The sequence below is a fragment of the Lucilia sericata genome, unplaced genomic scaffold (assembly GCF_015586225.1).
Source record: "Lucilia sericata isolate MDLA Ls3-8-SP2 unplaced genomic scaffold, ASM1558622v1 Contig000007F_arrow, whole genome shotgun sequence".
NCBI lineage: Eukaryota > Metazoa > Arthropoda > Insecta > Diptera > Calliphoridae > Lucilia > Lucilia sericata.
In genome coordinates, this window is record NW_023994048.1 from 268242 (window position 1) to 287903 (window position 19662).

The following is a 19662-nucleotide window of genomic DNA, read 5'->3' on the forward strand; positions in this document are numbered from 1 at the left end:
TAGTCTTTTATGATTTGGTAGCCAGTTTTATCTTTATTAAAGATTTTTTAATCTCAAGACCTTTAATAGTTGTGTTTTAACTTTAAACATAAGACCTATTATAATCCAACTCATTGCTAGCGTTACTCAAATCAAGGACATTTGTAAATCACATCCCTGAAAGCTTAAGGTCATATGGGGCCATTGGTAAAACTATAATTTAGTTTTAACTGAGGGCATTTAAAAAGCTCAAGTTTTGCTTAGATCGGTAACTTTAATAGTTCAAATTTAACTGTTATCTTAAGTCCTTTTATAACCTAAGTTTTTGCTATCGTAGTTCGAATGTAATTCAAATCAAGGGCATTTATAAATCATATGTTGAGTGCATTTTAAAAGATCATGTTTATAGTCCAGGTTAAACTGCTATCTTAAGTCCTTTTATAACCTAACTTTTTGCTATTGCTGTTCGAATCAAGGACATTTACTAATTATACTTTTGGTCCTGAAAGTTTAAGGACATATGGAGGCATTAGTAAAGCTATAATTTAGTTCAATCATGTGTCTAGTTAAACTTTATTTGAGGGTATTTAAAAAGCACAACTTTAGCTTGTAATTTGTTAAGCTTTAATTCGGCTTACGAGTCAAGTAAACTAGCATTGTGGTTATTTTATGTGTTGTTTCTAGATAACGTGTGAGTAGTTTGAGTTAAAATTTTACTTGTATTTTGTTTTTGTTACAATAACAAAATACAAGTAAAATTTGTGCTCAAACTGCTCGATCGGTATCTAGAAACAGCACATTTATATTTTTATTAAAGCTCAAGTTTAGCTCTAATTGAAGATGTTTTCAAAGCTCAAATTTAGCTTTAATGACGTTTCAAATAATTGTAATTTTAAGCAGCTATGTTTAATCATATGTTTAACACTGAAAGTTTAAGGTCATATGGGGGTTTGGTAAAGCTATAATTTAGTTCAATTATGTTTTACTTAAGCTTCACTGCTGAGGGAAATTTTTCTTAATAGTGAGACTTTTTAAAGCTTAAATTTAGCTCTAATCAAAGATATTTGCAAAACTCAAATTTAGTGATTCATATTTAGCTGCAATTTTAAGCTTTTAGACATGAAAGTTAAAGGTCATTTAGGACATTAGTAAAGCTATAATTTTGTTCGATGTGTGTGTCTAGTTAAACTTCATTTGAGTGTATTTAAAAAGCACAACTTCAGCTTGCAATTTGTTAAGCTTTATTTCGTCATTAATTGCGAGTTACGTAAGCTACGATTGCGTTTATTTTAATATTTTTATCAAGCTTCATTGGTGAGTGAAATTTTTCTTATTAGTCGGACTTTTTTAAGCTTACGTTTAGCCTCAATTGAAAATATTTTCAAAGCTCAAATATAGCTTTAATAGTTGTTCAAATATAGGTGTAACTTCAAGCATTTGTAAAGCTTAAGTTTAATCATAGGTTCAGCCCTGAAAGTTTAGGGATATTTGGGGCATTAGTAAAGCTATAATTTTGTTTAATTATGTGTTTACTTAAACTTCAATTGAGGCCATTTAAAAAGCACAAGTTTAGCTTGTAATTTATATTTTTTTAAGCTTTAGTTAAGCTTAAATTGCGAGTCAAGAAAGCTACAATCGTGGTTATTTTAAAAATTTTATTAAGCTTCATTGGTGAGAGAAATTTGTAAAGCTTAGGTTTAGTTTGAAAATCTCATTTTTAGCTTTAATCTAAAAATGCTTATAAAAAGCATTTATATGGCTCAAGTTTGACTTCAACCGACGGCCCTTAAAAATTTTAAATTCAATCTAGGTAAAGTTGAGCTTTAATCATAATTTAAAATTAGTATCAATAAAGAACATTTTTAAATCAAACTCTAGCTTAAATAGAAGTTTAAGTTAACATAAAACTTGGCTTAGATTTATCTTTGGTAATAAGTTAAAGTAGTTTTAGAGGGATTTTTAATAGGACAACTTGAGTTTTAATCAAGGGCAGCTATAAGTTTCAAGTTTAGCTTCGAGAAAGTTTATTTACAAACTTCATTGGTGGCTAAAATTTATAACTTCTATTGTGAATCAATTTAAGCTCTAATCTTAGATGTATGAAAAGCTCGAATTGGTCTTAAATCGCATGTCTCCAGTTTGCCAAGCCAAGTTTGGCTTAAATTTTGAACTATTAATTATTATATCGTAAAGTTTTATGCGTTTTAATTTAAATAATTCAAATTCTTTCTTTTCAATTTAATAAAATAATATTTATTTTATTATAAAAGTAATTCATTTTTCTAGCTGCATAGATTTTATGAATGGAATAACAAACCATTAAGATTCTAAAATCGTTTTACAGCACCTTGAAATATTAAATTGTTATACAAACAACTATATAACTGTAGAGTATTCAATGACTTATTTTATCTTAATCAGTGAATTATAATAATTTATAGGTTTATAAAAATATTGCAATTTTTTTTAATTAACATGTTTTCATTCATTTCTTTTATAGTGTAATTTTTTTTTAATTTTTAAATTTATAACCCATATAAAATGAATAAATAAACAAAACGTCATAGTTTAAAAATAACATAATAATATGTATGTAGATACATATAAATATTAAAAAATTGTTTTTATGTATTTAATTACATTTTGTTGCCATTTTGTCAGCTGATAACATTTTTTATTTTTTAATTAAATTTAAGGGATTTGTTTTTTGAATAATTTTCTAAACTATATAATAATTGTCTAAGCTTTATTAATTAATTAATATTATTGTTAGCATTGTTTTGTTTTGTTTTTAATATTCTAATACCGTTGACAGACATGTCAGTCTGCAATTTATTTTAATTCAGCAATATAACTCTACATGACAAACGTTTAGAGTGAAATGTATATGATATCTGTTGTAAATAATGTTTCCGTAAGAAAAAAGTATAAAATAAGATAGACTAAGTTTATGAAGTTTGTGAATATAAATTTTTTCGGGGAAAGCCCGCAAAAGTTCATTAAAGTTAGGCAATCATTTTATAGAATTCATAACTTCTATATATTCTACATGTTTCATTACTCAACGTATGTTAAATTTATTATATAAAAATTAAATATTATTTGCAATTAAAAAAAAAAAAAAAGTTTTGTATATTTTTTTCCTTATCTCAAGACAACAAACATCGAAAATATAAAAATTATAGACCATGTACCATATTGTAACTAATAACAAACAAACACCGATACCGATACCAAAAAAAATTCTTTCAAATGTCATTATTGCCAAATTGAGTGTATGTTGCTGTCAAGTTATCTCTTAAACACAAATACAAGATACATAGATAAATAAACATGTGTCACAAAAACAAAAATAACTACAAATTGAAATTGAATTGGAAAGTGCTGCTCCGAAGTGTGTAGCAATAAAAATAATTACAAAGAAATTATGATTGCAGTTTTTTTTTAAAAAGAACACACACAAACCTTATCCATAAATATTGAGAAATTTTTGATAAATACTTATATAGAACGGTATCTATCTTTCTCTTTTGTTTTCATTAACGATATGTTTGTGTGTGTGTTATTTTTTGTGACCCCATAAGGTTACATGCCTCATGAATGTCTGCTGAACACATGACCCTACACGATACTTGTACAATTTACTACTTGTAGATGTTGCACAGACAAATCGTATTACAAGATGTTTGCTAAAAAATAAGGGTTCGTAACTTGATAATTTTATATGTTTTTAAGTATGTCTTATAATTTGGATGTGTGTGTGTGTGTGTGGTAGTGATAATCAATACATTCTGACAAATAATATGCATAGTTTAGGAGGGAAGGAAAATTTATGGACATAACGGTAGTTGAGATATTGATCATATCGGCGTTGTGAACTGAGTTATCTTTTTTATATATGTTGGTTGGTTATCATGATAGTTTACTGAGCGCGAACATTCAAGTAGAGTTGAAGGGACTCCGTTTTGACAGAACCACTCCACACGCCAGATGTAGTATTGTAAAGTTAGATCTAGCCTGTAACTGTGATAAATCTAAAGTTTAGTCCCAGGTATCAGAAAACCAGAAAACTCTTTCTCTTAGCGGCTAAAGCAGGGCATTAACAGAGAAAATAGAAGACTGAGACAGTATTCATTGAAGGGGAGTCCAAGCCGACTTGTATGTCTGCCTAGCACCCAGTGTTATAATATTACTGCTATTAACCTCGATATATCCCGCCTATTTGGGGTTATAAGGTGTCTTGAGCATTTCTTCTTGAAAGAAAGTCATAATAACTTGCCCCTTTACATGCGCCTAGGTTATTCCATCTATTTTCAACCTTTTGAAGAAACTGAGGATACTGCTTTTGATGCTACCTAACGAAGTTGCTACTGAAACGGCGTTGGAGATATCAAGAGCAGATCCAGTTCTGGCAAGTTCATCTGCCTGTTCATTTCCATAAAAGTCTCTATACGCAGGGACCCAAACAAGGGTAATGTCAGACATGTGACCCAGATCCCTCTCGCATTGCCTGACTAATAGAGAAGTGGTAGTATATGAATTTAAAGAAAGAAGCGCCACATGACTGTCGACGTAAATTTCTATATTGCTTCGAATATTGAGATCGTAGAGTACCCTAAAGGCTGACATTATTGCAAATATTTCAGCCTGAAAATCACTTCAGTTATTGGGAAGACGGTGAGAGATACTTATCCCAGCTACTGGTGGTATATTCACTTGGTAGTTTACCCCTACACCACTCACTCCTAGAAGGAACTCTGACTTTGAAAATTCTATCCAAAGTCCATGTCAGATGGTTGGTTTTAGATGGGAGGTAGTAGGCTAAAAATCTTAGCATGACCATATGTTCTTGACCTCCAACATTATATGCAGCTATAGAAGTAGTAGTATTCAGAACTTGTGAAATTTCTTCTTAGATGAAGTACACCATACAAGTGATCCATATATGAGTATAGTACGTAATATAGCTGTATACATCCATTCAACTATGATTGGACTGAGTCCCCATTCCATTCCAAACAACTTACAACAGGTGTAGTAGGCAGATGTAGCCGCGTTACTGACAGTCTTAACGGCTGAACCTAGAATTATGATATTTGGAGAGTAGTTTTGTCGTGCAGATCCCCTAAAGAGAGATTTTTCGAAATTTAGGGAGTAAAAATGGGTAATCGAATAAAATCTTTCCGATAGAATTGATAAAAAAGTGAAAGTACTTTTTACGCTTCATTCCCACATAAAGTTTCAAAATCATACGATCCATCTCTGACATCATAGTATTTAATATGGTTAATGTTATTTTTATATGTACTCTCATATTCTTTTTTTTGTCTTATTTTCTTTTGATCTTATTTTTATTTATGTATTTGTCCCTCTTTTCGCAGTTGTTTTATTTATAGTGCTGTATCTGAGGTTATCTGTTTACAGTTTTTTGTTATTGTTATTGCTAGGACATTGGTTTATTATTTATCCATCAGCAACAACAATAAACACTTGCTGCATTCACACACTCACCAGACAAGATCACTTAGGAGGATACAAAATCAGCAGGTTAGTATTTATGAGTGTAACAGTACATGTTCGTTCGTAGTATTTAAAAAAGACTTATTTTGAGGGGTGATTTTATGAGAACATTTTGGGGTTTTGAAAATTTGCTAAGGAAAGTAGTATGTCCGACAACAAATATTAAAGTTTGCATATGTTCATAAGGTTTTTATGTTTTTTTTTTATTTCCATTTCTGGCGTTATTAGGGACTGAAATTTCTTTGTTTTTGTTTTTTTTTTAATTGCTATCAAATAAAAGATTGATTTTTCTTAAGGGGAATGAACAGAAATTTTAAAATTAAAAATGAAATATTACATGATGGAAGGATTTAAGGGCAATCAAATGAATTTAAACATTTCGCTGGAAAATAATTGTCATGTGAATTAAATTTACACAATTTTTGTTTAGCGAATTTTTACTTTTTATTTAAAGTTTTTTGTTGTTCTAATCATATATTCAGTCAACTGTAACGATCTAAATTTTATTTCAATTAAATTAATTGATTTCAGGTTTAATGATTAATTATAGTTCATGACTATTAACGTATAAACTTGTATAGATAACGAATTATTTATTTAATTTAAATAGTTTTTGTTTTAATATAAAGGTGCAAATAAATCTCAATGCAAATAGAAAATGAATTAAAATATATGTTACGATTTGGACAGACGGTTAACGGGCCAAGGTCTTAAAGAGTAGACGAAACTTATAAACCGTTTTAAATAAGTTTTAGAAAACACCTTGAGTAACTCGTTCCCTCTAATACACCACAAACTACTGGATATGTAGTAAGTAAGTAACCTTTAAGTTAAGAAGGAAATTTGCAAAGCATAAACCAAAACCAAATGGTTAGATCTAAGCAATTTTAAAGTATAAAGTAATGAGAGGTTAAAATATAGTCAAATCTAAAAGCTCAAAATTTAAAATTTTTACCATTTTAGATCAAGTCCCTTTCACACTATGTGTTAGAACCGACTATTCCACGTCATATAACTATTCTTATAACTACTTTATATGTAATTTTTATAAAACATCTTCTACTGAAAATTAGTGTTGCCATCCTACATATTCTAAAATTATTTCTAAAATCCAATATATTTTCTCTTCATAATATATTTTCTCTTCATAATTTCAATATCAAGAAAAAATCACCAGTACAAAGTCCTTTCTATATTTTTTAATTAAATGGCAAAAAAATCATGAAATAAAATTATCATAAAACACCTTTGCTATTCTATAATTGGCTCATTTAATAACAATTTTTATATTTTTGTTTAAGATTTTTTTCTTTTTACTCTACTGCCTCTTATTTGATTTTGTTTAAAACAATTTGCTGCCAAAAATTTAGAAAATTAACACAGGCCAACAAAAAACTAATCCGACTTGATTTCATATACTATTTTTAGTTGCTGAAACCGAATATTATTTTTCTAATTATAAAAAGGGTTTATATTGATTTTATCGATGTTGCTATAAATATGGTTCTTTACTATATATTTTTCTCAAGTTTTATCTAAATCGGCTTAAAACTAAATACGGCTTAAAGAAAGTTTTCCAATATTACATAATTTGGCTTTGATCTTTTGACAGTTTAAGGGTTAACATTATTCGATTTTACTAAAATTTAATCTGAAATTTTCTATTCTGGAAAAGTTTTATATAAAATGCATAACAGTAAAGAATTAAGTTTAATTTCTAAAATTTGTTTAAAAAAGGTTTAAAAAGTTTGAAAATGTAGTTTTGAAACTGGCATCTGAAGGCTTTAACATTTTAGACTATAGCCCAAAATATGGAATATTGGTAGGTGATAGGACTTAATATTGGGATGAGTGAAAAGTATTTAAAAAGCCTTAATTTATTCAATTAATGAATTCATTAATTTTATGTTTAATGATTGATGTTAATTGTTTTGATTATTTCTTTAATTGGAACAAATCATTTTTTACAAATGTTATAATTAACTTTATAATTTTCTTGATAGATGCAAAATCTGCTTGATACAATTAATTTGATAACTAAAACGCATTTTTAGTGTTTTCTGTGTACAGATATTGATATTTCTGTCCACCATAAAGTGTTTTTAAAGTCGTCTAGTATTCAATAATATTATTAATTTTGTGTGGTATATTGAAATGATATTATTAGACCTACATACGTAGTATAATATTTTATTTTTTTTTTTTATTATTTTTCATACATATTCGCCAAATATCAAAAATATGTATAGTTTTTATATATCTTTTCCAACCAAAGAACACTTTCATACAAAGTGTACAATTATTTTTCTTAGTGGGTTTGAGTTTTTCTTCGTTTTTCTTCTTAACTGCCTGCACTCACTCAAAAGTGACATTTGCAGTTATGCTAGATCAATTTTTTGGTTTGTGTGGTTGTAGTTTTTTTGATTTTTTGGTTTAGATCAACACCCAAAAAATGTATTCGCTTATATCTATCTGTACACATGTTCAGGTCCATTAATTGTGTTGAGTCAAAAATAGATTTTCTTGATTTTGTTTCTTTCTTTTTCATAAGTGTATGAATATAAATCATAATTATTTTTGCAAAAAAAAGTTGTCAATGAAAAAGTTTATTACCATAAATAATGTATAAAAATTATGTTTGATTTTAAGATATTTTCGTAATGCATGATGCCAGCTAAAAATATATTATTTAATTTTATTAAAAATTAAGAAAAATTTAGCATTTGTAGAAACTAAAGAATTTTTAACTAAAAGTTGGCAATTCTTGAGAAAATTAGTATTGAAATGGCTGATGCTTAATCAAATTTAATATTCGATTTTTTATATAAAATTTTTAAAAGGTCCCCTTATTGGTGATTTGGGAATACATTTAAGAATCTCTGTTTTTTTCTTTAAATATTACCTAAATTATATGTTTTATTATAGTTTGTTTTTATATGTATGTCAATTTAGTTAAATTGCTCGTATAACCATGAAAACAAAAGATTTTTTGCACATGTGCGTTCTCTGTGGAAGACGAATTAGGGTGGGATCTTGTCAAAAAAAAAAAGAACAAATAATAAAACAAAGAAAATCTCCTTAAACATGTTTGATAGTTTTTGACTTTTGTTTTAAGCCTTGTTCTTCATCTCAGTAAAAACAATTTATTTAAGATCACAAAACAACTACAACTTCGAGAGGACTTGCAAAAAAGGCTGCCAGATGATGGAAGAGAAACTTTATAAATTTGGGAAAACAAGCAACAGATTTCTTTTAACGACACATTGAAACTAATAAATTTTATCTCTAAATTCTTTGAGCTAGAACTTCCAAATTATGAATGTAAAATGTCCTTTCTAATTCCATATTATTCTGCAGCAGAGAACTCTCCTGTTTTCTTGTATAAAAGAGCTAATAAAACCAATCAGAGAGAGTGAGCTCATTTCTCATTTCCTACCAAAACCCATTCTAAATCGAATAATACTCATAATTATAATAAATTCCTAAATCTGGCAACCTATGTTTCCCAAAGGAATCTTGAAAAAAAAAATTGCAAGTGTAGTAGTACACACACACTAAGCAACAAGAATTTCTTAATAAGAGAGTCGAAACATTTTGAAACAGGTAGTTTTTTTTTGTTGTGATCATACAATTTTGTTCTCGATTGAAATTGATATTCATCCCTAAAGATATTTTAAATACAAATACAGAGGTTTTAAATCATTCAATAACTGTAAATTTATATATTGTATGTGGTGTGAATAAAATATTACAAGGACAGAGAAATAATAAGGGGACCACTTTGATTTGTTGCTACATATGTATTATTAAACACCATTTAGTGTTTGAGAAGTAAGCACCAAAATACTGTTTTATCCCAATTACTTCCTAAAAGAACTGAATTTAAAAAAAAGAACGAAGCTACCTCCAATATATTTAAAAAAATTTAAAATCTGTTTATTAGTTAAAAGGTCATTAGCTGCCAAAAACGATTCGAATATTACCTTTGTTACACAGTTTTAACCCTTAAACGTAAGAATTTCGATAACAGACACCCAGCTGTTCTTTTTAGGACTCCCCCGGGGACATGTAACCATGATGATGATGTTATTGCAATCCCGGGATTGCAATAACTGCCGGGTGATGATCAAAGGTATCTTCGACCTTTCCTTGGAATAATTTGACATGGGGTCGAACCAGAGAGAATCACATAATCAGGTACCACGGGAACCGGTAGACCGCAGGGCAGAGTTTCGGACTTTGTCTTGTACCGGTTATTGTAGAGGTTCCTTCGGGGTACAGGGAAGAGAATATCGGTTAAAGGACTGATGCACGGTAAATTCTATAATTGGGTATAAGTTCGCTACTGTTGCCGAGATATTAGATACCCCAGAGAGGAGTGTTAATTGTATATGATACAGGATGGATGAAGGGTATACGGAACTTGCCATCCTGTTCTCTATGAGTGTTTCGAATGAATGGGAGATGTGCTGGGTTGAATGGTGATGGATAAAAGATATCTTATAGAAATGATAGCATTGAATTTTCCTTCCTTGTCCAGGTATGTTAAGGGTTAACTTTATTCATACCAGATTTAACACACTGCAATATGTTCTCTGTGAGTAAGAACAAAGTCCTCGACTTATTTCTTTGTGTTTCGGTCTACCGAATACGGTTGTAAACGGAAGTTATGTTTTTGCATCTCGGAAGTTAAGCAATGGTCAGAGATTTGATAGCTCGAGTACATGAGCCAAGTGTTTGTACATGGACCGGCAGAACCATATACAATAATTACCACCGGCTTATAAGATACGAAGAGTAGCGGTAGTGACTCTTCTAGTCAGCTCACCCAATGGTTGAAAAAGTACCACCGTGAATAAGGACGTAAGCACTTCGCCATCTTGCTCTTTTTAAGAGTAGATCAGTAATAGTGTGTAAGAAAACCTGTTTAACCCATTTCTTTTTTCTTTGTTTTATCCCTAAGTATTCGTATTTGCACCAAACTCTTGTTAGTGGATTTACATAATGAAAAGTCAAAATTTTCTATGGTGGTTAAAAAATATCTACGTAAAAGAATCTCCCAAAAAGGACACAAAGCTTTCAAAAGTTAATATTTAAAATTGAACACTGTTCATTAGGGTCATAACCAGAATTAGTCCTATTACTAAGTAGTAGCCAGAAGTTTTCTAATAACGAAGACCTAGAGTGGATTAGGTGAAAAATTAAGAAGAGGAATACACCGCCGAGCTTATGAACAATTTCCAATATTGTAAACAAAAAAATTTTAAATTTAGTTTAGAGTAAATATCGAAAACATTAAAGCATTTGCCGCGGAGACTTTTTTAATGCTCAGGAAAAGGTTTAAAAGTTATACCCTACTATTCATAAAATTTTTTATACCTACAATATTTTCGTTTATGGATTTGCAATATCTCAAAAAAAAGCTTCTTTATAAATACTACTTAGTTGATAAATAACTAATTTTAAACCTCTTACTTAACATTATATTAAACAGCTTCTTAATAAATTTCAGATAAAATATCAAATTATTTACAACAATCAAAGATTTAACTTTCTCACACCATTAGAAAGGTGATCTTTTCAATCTCATCTCAAAGAAGAACAAAAAACATTAAATTTAGTTTGAATTAACAATGTTATTTTTGTGCAGACTCCTATTAAATGAAAGCCAAACCCAAAGATTTTAATAGGCCTAATATTACGAAAACAAATCAGATGTTATTAAGATAAAATAATTAATTATAGTTGGAAATTAGTTAAAGTTAAAAAAAAAAACAATTTTATCTTGATTTAACTAAAGGAAGAAAAAAAAACTAGTAGTAAGTACTCATACAAACACACAAAAAGTAAAAAATTTTAATGTTTATGATCATGAGTGGTTAGTTGTTTGAGTGGTGTGGTGGCGCATACAAGTGGCAAACAGTTTAACTGAAGCAGCAGTCCAAAAGATGGACAGCCTGTGTTACTCAGTGCGTCCATATGTTGTTACCATTAAAATGAAAAAAAGGTTAAACATTTTTATACCACAAACTATATAATTAAAATCATAGCATAAAGCGTCATCATAGATCACAAAACTTTATACACACACAAACAAACTTAGACCAGAGGCACTTAAATCCACATAAAACAAAAATCTATGATCATTCATAAAAAAACTGGATTTTTTATGAATTAAAAAACAAAATTGTTTTTCTAAGATTTTTTTCCTTTGAAGATTTAAAATGACGAGTTTTTTTCTCTCTCTAAAACCGCTTTAATTTTGATTTTTGTTTACAAAGAATTACTAACAGAGTAATAAAGTCGACTAAAAGATTCTACTTGAAGAGGTGTCTGCAAGTCTCTCACATGTAAAAGAAAAGGTATATTATGGTTCTCTTTATGTGTTGTAATTTAATGAAGATTATTATGTTTTTTTTTTCTTAGAGGATTATGACAACAATTATTATTATTTAAATATGTACAAGATATTACGTGTTACAACAATAACCTTAAGAGATATGCTCACGCTTGTTTTGGATACGGTGATCGCACGCACTTATGAAATAAAACTCTTGTTATTTTTTTTTTTTCAATTTATGTAATTTGTTTTACATGCTCATATGTATTTATGTATGTAAATTAAAGTCGAATTTTGGGGACTATTCTTTAAGAAAAAGACTACCAGTTATTCAATTCTTTAGTTCAATTAATATTAAGCTATTTTCTGCTCAAGTAAGGCCGTAAGTGAGCAACTTAATCCTAGAAAGCAAACTCCATACCGGTGTCAGCAAGTCGAGCGCTACAGATTACGATTACAGACTTTAAGTGGTGTGATATGAAATAACCAAGGTTAGTACTATGTGATAGTTGGACAGACACAAATTTTCAGCTCTATCGGTCAAGAACTGCTGGAGTCAGAGGGGGTCAAAGTTGGACATTTTGGTCATACAGGGTTTTATTCACATAAGTGTAACTTTAAACCTATTGGTCCTAGCAAAAGTTGTCCAAAGGAGTTCAGATAGCTATTTCTTCATTCTTTCCAAACAATTTTTTTTTTTAAATTTTTTTTTTTTAATTATTTTTTTTTTAATGGGCCTTTTTTGCTTAAATGAAAGTTTATACAATTTCCTTGAAGGGCTTTATAGACCCATAATGGGATGCGAGTATGATATCTATCAAAAAAATTATATTCTAACTCAAGAATAAAATACCTATTTTCAATTTTAATTTCCCCTATTGTTTCAAAATGATCGTTTTTGTTGTATTTTTTTTTTTACTCCAAAGAAAGCTTAGACCATTTCCTTTAAGAGCTTTTTGGACACTTAGTTAAATTCTAAGACAATCTAACCATGTCTGTCCGTCCGTCTGTCGAAAGCACAACAGAGTCCGAACGGAAATAGCTACAGATTCGAAATTTTCCACAACATTTCTTATGGGTAAGGTTTATTTGGTATTGGAAATGTGCAATATCGATCAACTTTTTCGCATAGCCCCATACAAGTGGTCCACTGAAAAACAGCTTTAACAATCATATCTGTTTTAAAAATGCGAGTACCTATAGCGACATTAATAAGTTTCATATGAGCCAAATTCTTTCTACGAAATTTTATAAGGATCAGTCCATAAATGACCCTACCCCTGGTCCCCTTCAAAAAATGACTTTAACGGCCATTACTGCCTTAAAAATACGAGTCTAGCGCTGAAATTCGTTATAAGTAAGTTTCTCACGATCAAAAATCTCACTACCAAATTTTATGAGAATCGGTCCACAATGGACTCTACTCGCCATATAAGGACCCTTGAGAAAATGACTTTTTTCAGGCTGAAATTAGAACAAATAAGTTTCTTAAGAGCACAAATCTCTCTAACGAATTTTATGAGAATCGGTCCATAATTGACCCTACCCCCCATATAAGGCCCCCTTCAGAAAATTACTTTAACGCAGATTACTGGCTTAAAAATTCGAGGGCCCCCTGAGAAAATGACTTTTTCACAACAATTCTTATGGTAAGGTTTATTTGGTATTGAAAATGTGCAATACCGATCAACTTTTTCGCATAGCCCCCATACAAGTGGCCCCCCGAAAAACAGCTTTAACAATCATATCTGTTTTGAAAATGCGAGTATAGCGACATTAATAAGTTTCATATGAGCCAAATTCTTTCTACGAAATTTTATAGGGATCAGTCCATAAAGGACCCTACCCCTGGTCTCCTTCAAAAAATGACTTTAACGCCCATTACTGGCTTAAAAATACGAGTCTAGCGCTGAAATTCGTTATAAGTAAGTTTCTCACAGTCAAAAATCTCACTACCAAATTTTATGAGAATCGGTCCACAATTGACTCTACTCCCCATATAAGGACCCTTGAGAAAATTACTTTTTTCAGGCTAAAATTAGAAACAAGTAAGTTTCTTACGAGCACAAATCTCTCTAACGAATTTAATGAGAATCGGTCCATAATTGACCCTACCTCCCATATAAGGCCCCCTTCAGAAAATGACTTTAACGCAGATTACTGTCTTAAAAATTCGAGGACCCCCTGAGAAAATGACTTTTTTCATACTGAAATTAGACACAAGTAAGTTTCTTACAAGCCAAAATCTCTACCGAATTTTATAATCAACCCGATTGGCCGCCCATACATATTCATGGTTTAAAACTTGGACAAAAGTATTTTGTTTTTTAAAATTAATATTTTGTTAATACGAAAGGAATGTGTCTACAATTGCCTTAAGTTCTATTTCAATTATCAACCTAATGTTTGAATTAAGATCAATTTAGTTTGGGCTTACTATTACGTTTAGTCTAACTCCTAAGGCCACCAAAATCTACAACCAGATTTTACTTATTAAAATACAAATGCAAAAAAACATTTAAAGGATCGATACAGGCAATTTCTTTTAAATTTAAATTCAACCGCCAAACAAACTTCATAATTTAATATTAGGTTTTCAAATACAAAGCCAAAAAAAAACACCGACTAAAATTCAAGTGGTAATTAAATCTTTAAAATATTTTTTTTTTTTTGAAAACCAGAAACCAAAAAGCCAAAATATAGAAAAAACAAAAACAGAGGAAGATGAAGGTTTTGTTTTGTTTACCTGCGTTTTTAAAACATTGGCCGGCCGATTTAATGGAAACACGGTTAAAAAAACAAATCAATGTACGGCAAATGCTTGGAACTAAGGCCTGATGGTTACTGTTTTGTTGTTGTTTTACTTATATTTTTTGTACGGCTTTAAAAGAAAAACCAAAAATATGATTTTTTTCTTCTGCTTGTTTTGGTTTATAGCACTCAAAATTTGTTGTTGTCGTTTGTTTTCTTAAATAATAATAATAACAACAACCACATGAAAATACACTGCACTTATATATTCAACATAAATAAAAAAACTGCGTGGTAGTATGAATTTTTGTTATTTTTTACAGTTTGTTGTTATTTCAAATGAAAATTTGTATTTATTTTGATATTTTTTTGGTTAAAAAATTTAATAGTATAAATTAAATAAAAATAAAAGATTTTATTGTAGGCAGCAGAATTTGATTAGAAATATGTATTATGTATAGAAAAAAAAAAAACAATAAATTTATGAATTTAATTCAATAAATTTTAAGGCACTTTGTTATTAATACGTCAAACAAAAAAATTTGTTGCTAAAATTTACATCATTAATAAATTTTATTGCACTTTTATTTAATATTCAAATAGCTGAATGATTCTTATAAATATTTTTATATTTATTTCTTATATTTTCTTTAATTTTATTAACACAATTTGTTTGTTATAAATCACTTGAGAATTTGTTTTTTCTTCTTCTTCAAAATCTATTTTTGTAATAGAAAATAATATAATTGCGTTATTTTCATTTAAATTTCACACGTTTATTTTTCCACGATTTAAAGTGTTTTATTTTATTTTGTTTTTTATATGTATATATTTTTGTTTAAAATCTTGTGTTTTCTTTTACGTTTTCTTAAGAAATTGCACTCGTTAGAATATTTTTAAAACTCAATACATTCATTTGTTTTGCAAATTTTTGTTTTTATTTTTTTTTTTTTTCTTCTTTCTTTCTATTTTTGTTTTACTTAAAATATTATTTCAGAACAAATTTTTCAAAATATTTTTATGTTTTTAGCGGCTTTAAAAATCCTCACATTTAACTTTGTGAGAGTTTCATTATCAACTGATTTTATTATTACACTCTCATAGTTCAGAAACGAACCTCATAAAAACAAATCACTAAAAATCTACATAAGAGAGTGTTTAGTTCTCTTAATTGTTTTCATTAAAATCCCACACACTCTCTTGTTTACGCACTCAGTTAGTAGAAGTGATGGAATCAGAGTTGCCAATTAGTTTGTATTTATTACACAAATGTCGTTGGGTATTTCTTGATGTGTTTAAAATTTTATACTCATTTGTGTCTTAAATATTATATTTTTTAATTTTACATAAATTACGAATATTGACCGTCTCTGTCTCTAGAGTCTAGACTTAAGTTATAAAAGTGTATTCGAAAAAAAATTTTGACGTTAGGACGGCTCTGGACTATATATTCAATTATCGTACCAATAAGAAGATACATACATATAAAACACAAAAATCGGTCAAAAATTTTAAAAGTTATTATAAATTCTTCAGATCATTTAGAGTCACAAAACACTTAAATGAGAAATATTTCAAAACATTTAGCACATTTTGGGAAATATGCTATTAAATATAGAAATGTGAGATTTTATCTTTATTAGATAATGTAAATCATATTTAGGGTATAGTCATAAATGGAAAAACTTTCAGACGGCAGTCTCAAAATTTCAGTTTGAAACTTTTAACAATTTTGTTAAACAAATTTTAAAATTTGGAGAAAATCTCTATGTGACTCATGGACAATAAAAAAGAGTATAAAATGTAAAGAAATTTGGTCAATATCTTCCACAAATTAGCGGTACCAAATATTTAAATATTAAGGATTTCGGAGAAAATTTTTTTTTCTAATATTTTTTAAAATTAGTCTTAATTCTTTATTGTTATACATTTTATATAAAACCTTTTCAAAATAAAAAAGTTCCATCTAATAGGAAACATACATCTGAAGATTTAGTAAATCGATTTAGTAAAATAGAAACTGTGAACCCATAAGCTTTGCAATATTGGGAAGTTTTTTAAACCCAATTGAAATATTATGTTGGAACTCAGGAAAAATATATAATGAAGATGTTAGTTTCTACGTTCCGTTCCGTGATGAATTAGCTGATTTGTTTTTGGCTTACGAAAAGCTGTGTAAGTCGTTAGTGCCGTTGTGATTTTGTATGAAAAACACGAATCAGCTGATCCGTCACGGAACGGAACGTAGAAACTAACTGAGCCTCTAAACGTAATATATGAACTAAATTTTGCTAGAAAATTGTGGGTGATGGAGAAAAACTGATATCAGATTCGGTTTCAGCAGCTAAAAATGGATAAAAAACTGTCGAATATGTATCAAAAGTTTTTACAAACCTACATTTCCTATATAAAATAAATACAAATTAAGTGGACGAATAAACAAAAATACACTTACCTTTCAACAATTTTATACTTTAATCCAATTTATATTTTAATTTTTTTACGCCAGATTATGAGCAAATTTGTATATCCAAATTATACACCAAATTCTTATTTAAGTCATTAAATTTGAAACCACTTTTCCAATAAGAATTATCTTATTGGTCTGTTTCTTACAAAGCGACTGTTAAAACCGTTATTTTTTATTTACACAAACTATGGCAACACTATACTCGTTATTTATTATTTTTTTTTTTATAAATTTTGTGTGAATATAATTTTTTGCCGCTTATTTTCTTTTTTTATCTCGTTTTTTGTTTTGTGCGAAAGAATTGTTCTTGTATTTGTTACTTTTTAATGGCTAATATTTGTATTTGTATTTCTTCTTTCATTGCTTTTTCACTGATAACGCCATGAAAAGTGAGAGTATAATTTTTGCAATATACAAAAAAAAACTGAAAAGTAAATAAGAAATATAGAATGGAAAACAGAAAAACAGAATTGTTTATCTTATAATTTCAATATACAATTTCACATTATAAACATTATACCTAATTAATAATTTATGTAAACTCCTATATTAAACCAATTTCACACGAAGAGTTTTCGTTTTAGCTTAGTTCTTTTTTTTAGCGACCTGCTTGTTTTTTTTTTTTTTAATACACAACAGTTGTTAGATTTTAATCGTTTACTTATTTAATAATTTTTACAAAAACACTTTTCAAAACACAATTTACATGAATTGTCGTTGCCGTTTTAGTTTCATTATTTTCACCGACCGGCTTTTATTTAATTAATGAATGCTTAACAATTGTTTAATTTTAATACACGTTTATTTTCATTGTCTGTCATCCTTGATTTACACTTGTTCACACTTAAAATACCACTAAATAAGTTTATGGAAATAAAAATCTATTTTGCCTTTAACTAACTCACTCATACTATTAAAGATCTTATGATATTAAGAGAGAATTTGTATATTTTCTCTCTTAAATTGCAATTTGTTTGTGTACATGAGTATGCACGGTAGAGTGTCCCGTAGAAATGTTTGGTTAATTTGTGTGATGAAAACTCGAAGGATGTACAATAGAGGAATTTAGAAAATTCATATGAACGTGTTAAATAGTATAATGAAAGGGTAACCACTTGTCTGTGGTACCCTACTTCAGATAAATTAAAATATAATTTATCTTTATACCCTACACCACCAATGCGGCGAGGGTATTAAGCGTTTGTGCTGTTATATATTATAGTCTAGTCTATTGGTTGGATGGTTTAAAATGGTAGTTCATATCACCAAGGTTAGATATGAAGTAACTGCAACATAGAGCAGGGCATTCACACAGAAGATGGAAGACCGTTTCCTCCTTTTCCCTGTCTTTGCAACTGCGACAGTGTTCATTGAAGGGGAGCCCAAGCCCACTGTCCTGTTACTACTGCTATCAACCTCGATATATCCCGCCTTCTTCTCATTGAAGGAGGCCACAATAACTTGGCCCCTGAGGATACTGAGGAGTTGCTACTGAAAAGGCGTTGCAGATCCCGTTCTGGCAAGCTCTTCTGCCTGTTCATTTCTATAGTACTCCCCATGCGCTGGGACCCAAACAAGGGTAATGTCGGTCAGGCGACCCAGTCTTGATAGATCCTTCTTGTATTATCTGACTAATGGGTAGGTTGTTTAGTGAGTTTAGTGATAGAAGTGCCGCTTGACTATCGGCAAAAATTCTTATGTTGCCGTGAACATTGAGGTCATGTAAGACGGTGAGATTTACATACTTACCTCCGCTTCTTCACAGAAGACACCAGAACCAATAACGCAGTTCATTTTTAGAACCATCTGTAAAGATTCTGGTGATATATTCGCTCAGTAGGTTACCCCTACACCACTCGATCCTGGAAGGTATACTGACTTTGAAAACTCTATCAAAGTCCGTGTAATATAGTCGGATGGCTGGACCGTATTACCGAATTGTTCATAATTTTCCTTTTTGAGATGATAGCATTCGATATCGAATATGAAATCTAGTACATTTTATCTTAATTGCGATATCAAAGTAGGTATGCAGTAAATCTGCCCCGGTATTTTGTATTTGCAATAACTATGGGAATAGAACAATTAAGAGACCATGTAGTTAAAAAAAAATACAATAAAACATTTTTTTTTCTGAATCGGTATAAAAACTAACAACTATAATCTAAATAATTAAACAAAAATCTAAAACAATTTTCACTTCCTTTAATGATTAATTATTTCAAATTCAATTATTGCAATTTCCCATATCATTCCCAAACATTCTTTTTATTAAAATTTTTTGTCATTAGATCATTCTAATTTCCTTTCAAAACTGTAAACTCATTAAAACAAATTCCAAGTTGACAATAATATTCTTTGAAAATAATACAAAACAATCGCCCAAACATTTTTAGCATTTATGACTTCAAAACACTTTGCGAATAAAAACTCGAAATGTCTAATTAATGATCTGGCACAAAAAAGCAAAGTGGCCAAGAAATAGGGAAGATTTAAATAAAAATCAAGATGAACATAATACAATGTCATTCAAAAGGAACACAAAGGCTGGCGGTGTACGGCTGGTGCACATTGTACACACATAAAATAGCAACAAATCACT

The 19662-nt window shown here is 29.4% G+C and overlaps 1 protein-coding gene across 4 annotated transcripts in view; it reads right to left on the minus strand.

The window, feature by feature from the left end:
- LOC119602481 (ETS-like protein pointed) overlaps positions 1-17917 on the minus strand; it is a 185267-nt gene extending 167350 nt beyond the window's left edge. The window contains exons 1-2 of one of the 4 annotated variants that reach the window (XM_037954042.1): positions 17581-17908; positions 17046-17431 (exon numbers count right to left, since the gene is read on the minus strand). The gene's annotated coding sequence lies outside the window, so the exon portion shown is untranslated. Of the gene's footprint in view, positions 1-14585; positions 15015-17045 lie in introns of those variants that run through there. The other 3 variants (XM_037954028.1, XM_037954033.1, XM_037954052.1) reach the window with 3 other exon arrangements.
- Between the last annotated feature and the right edge of the window lie 1745 nt (positions 17918-19662).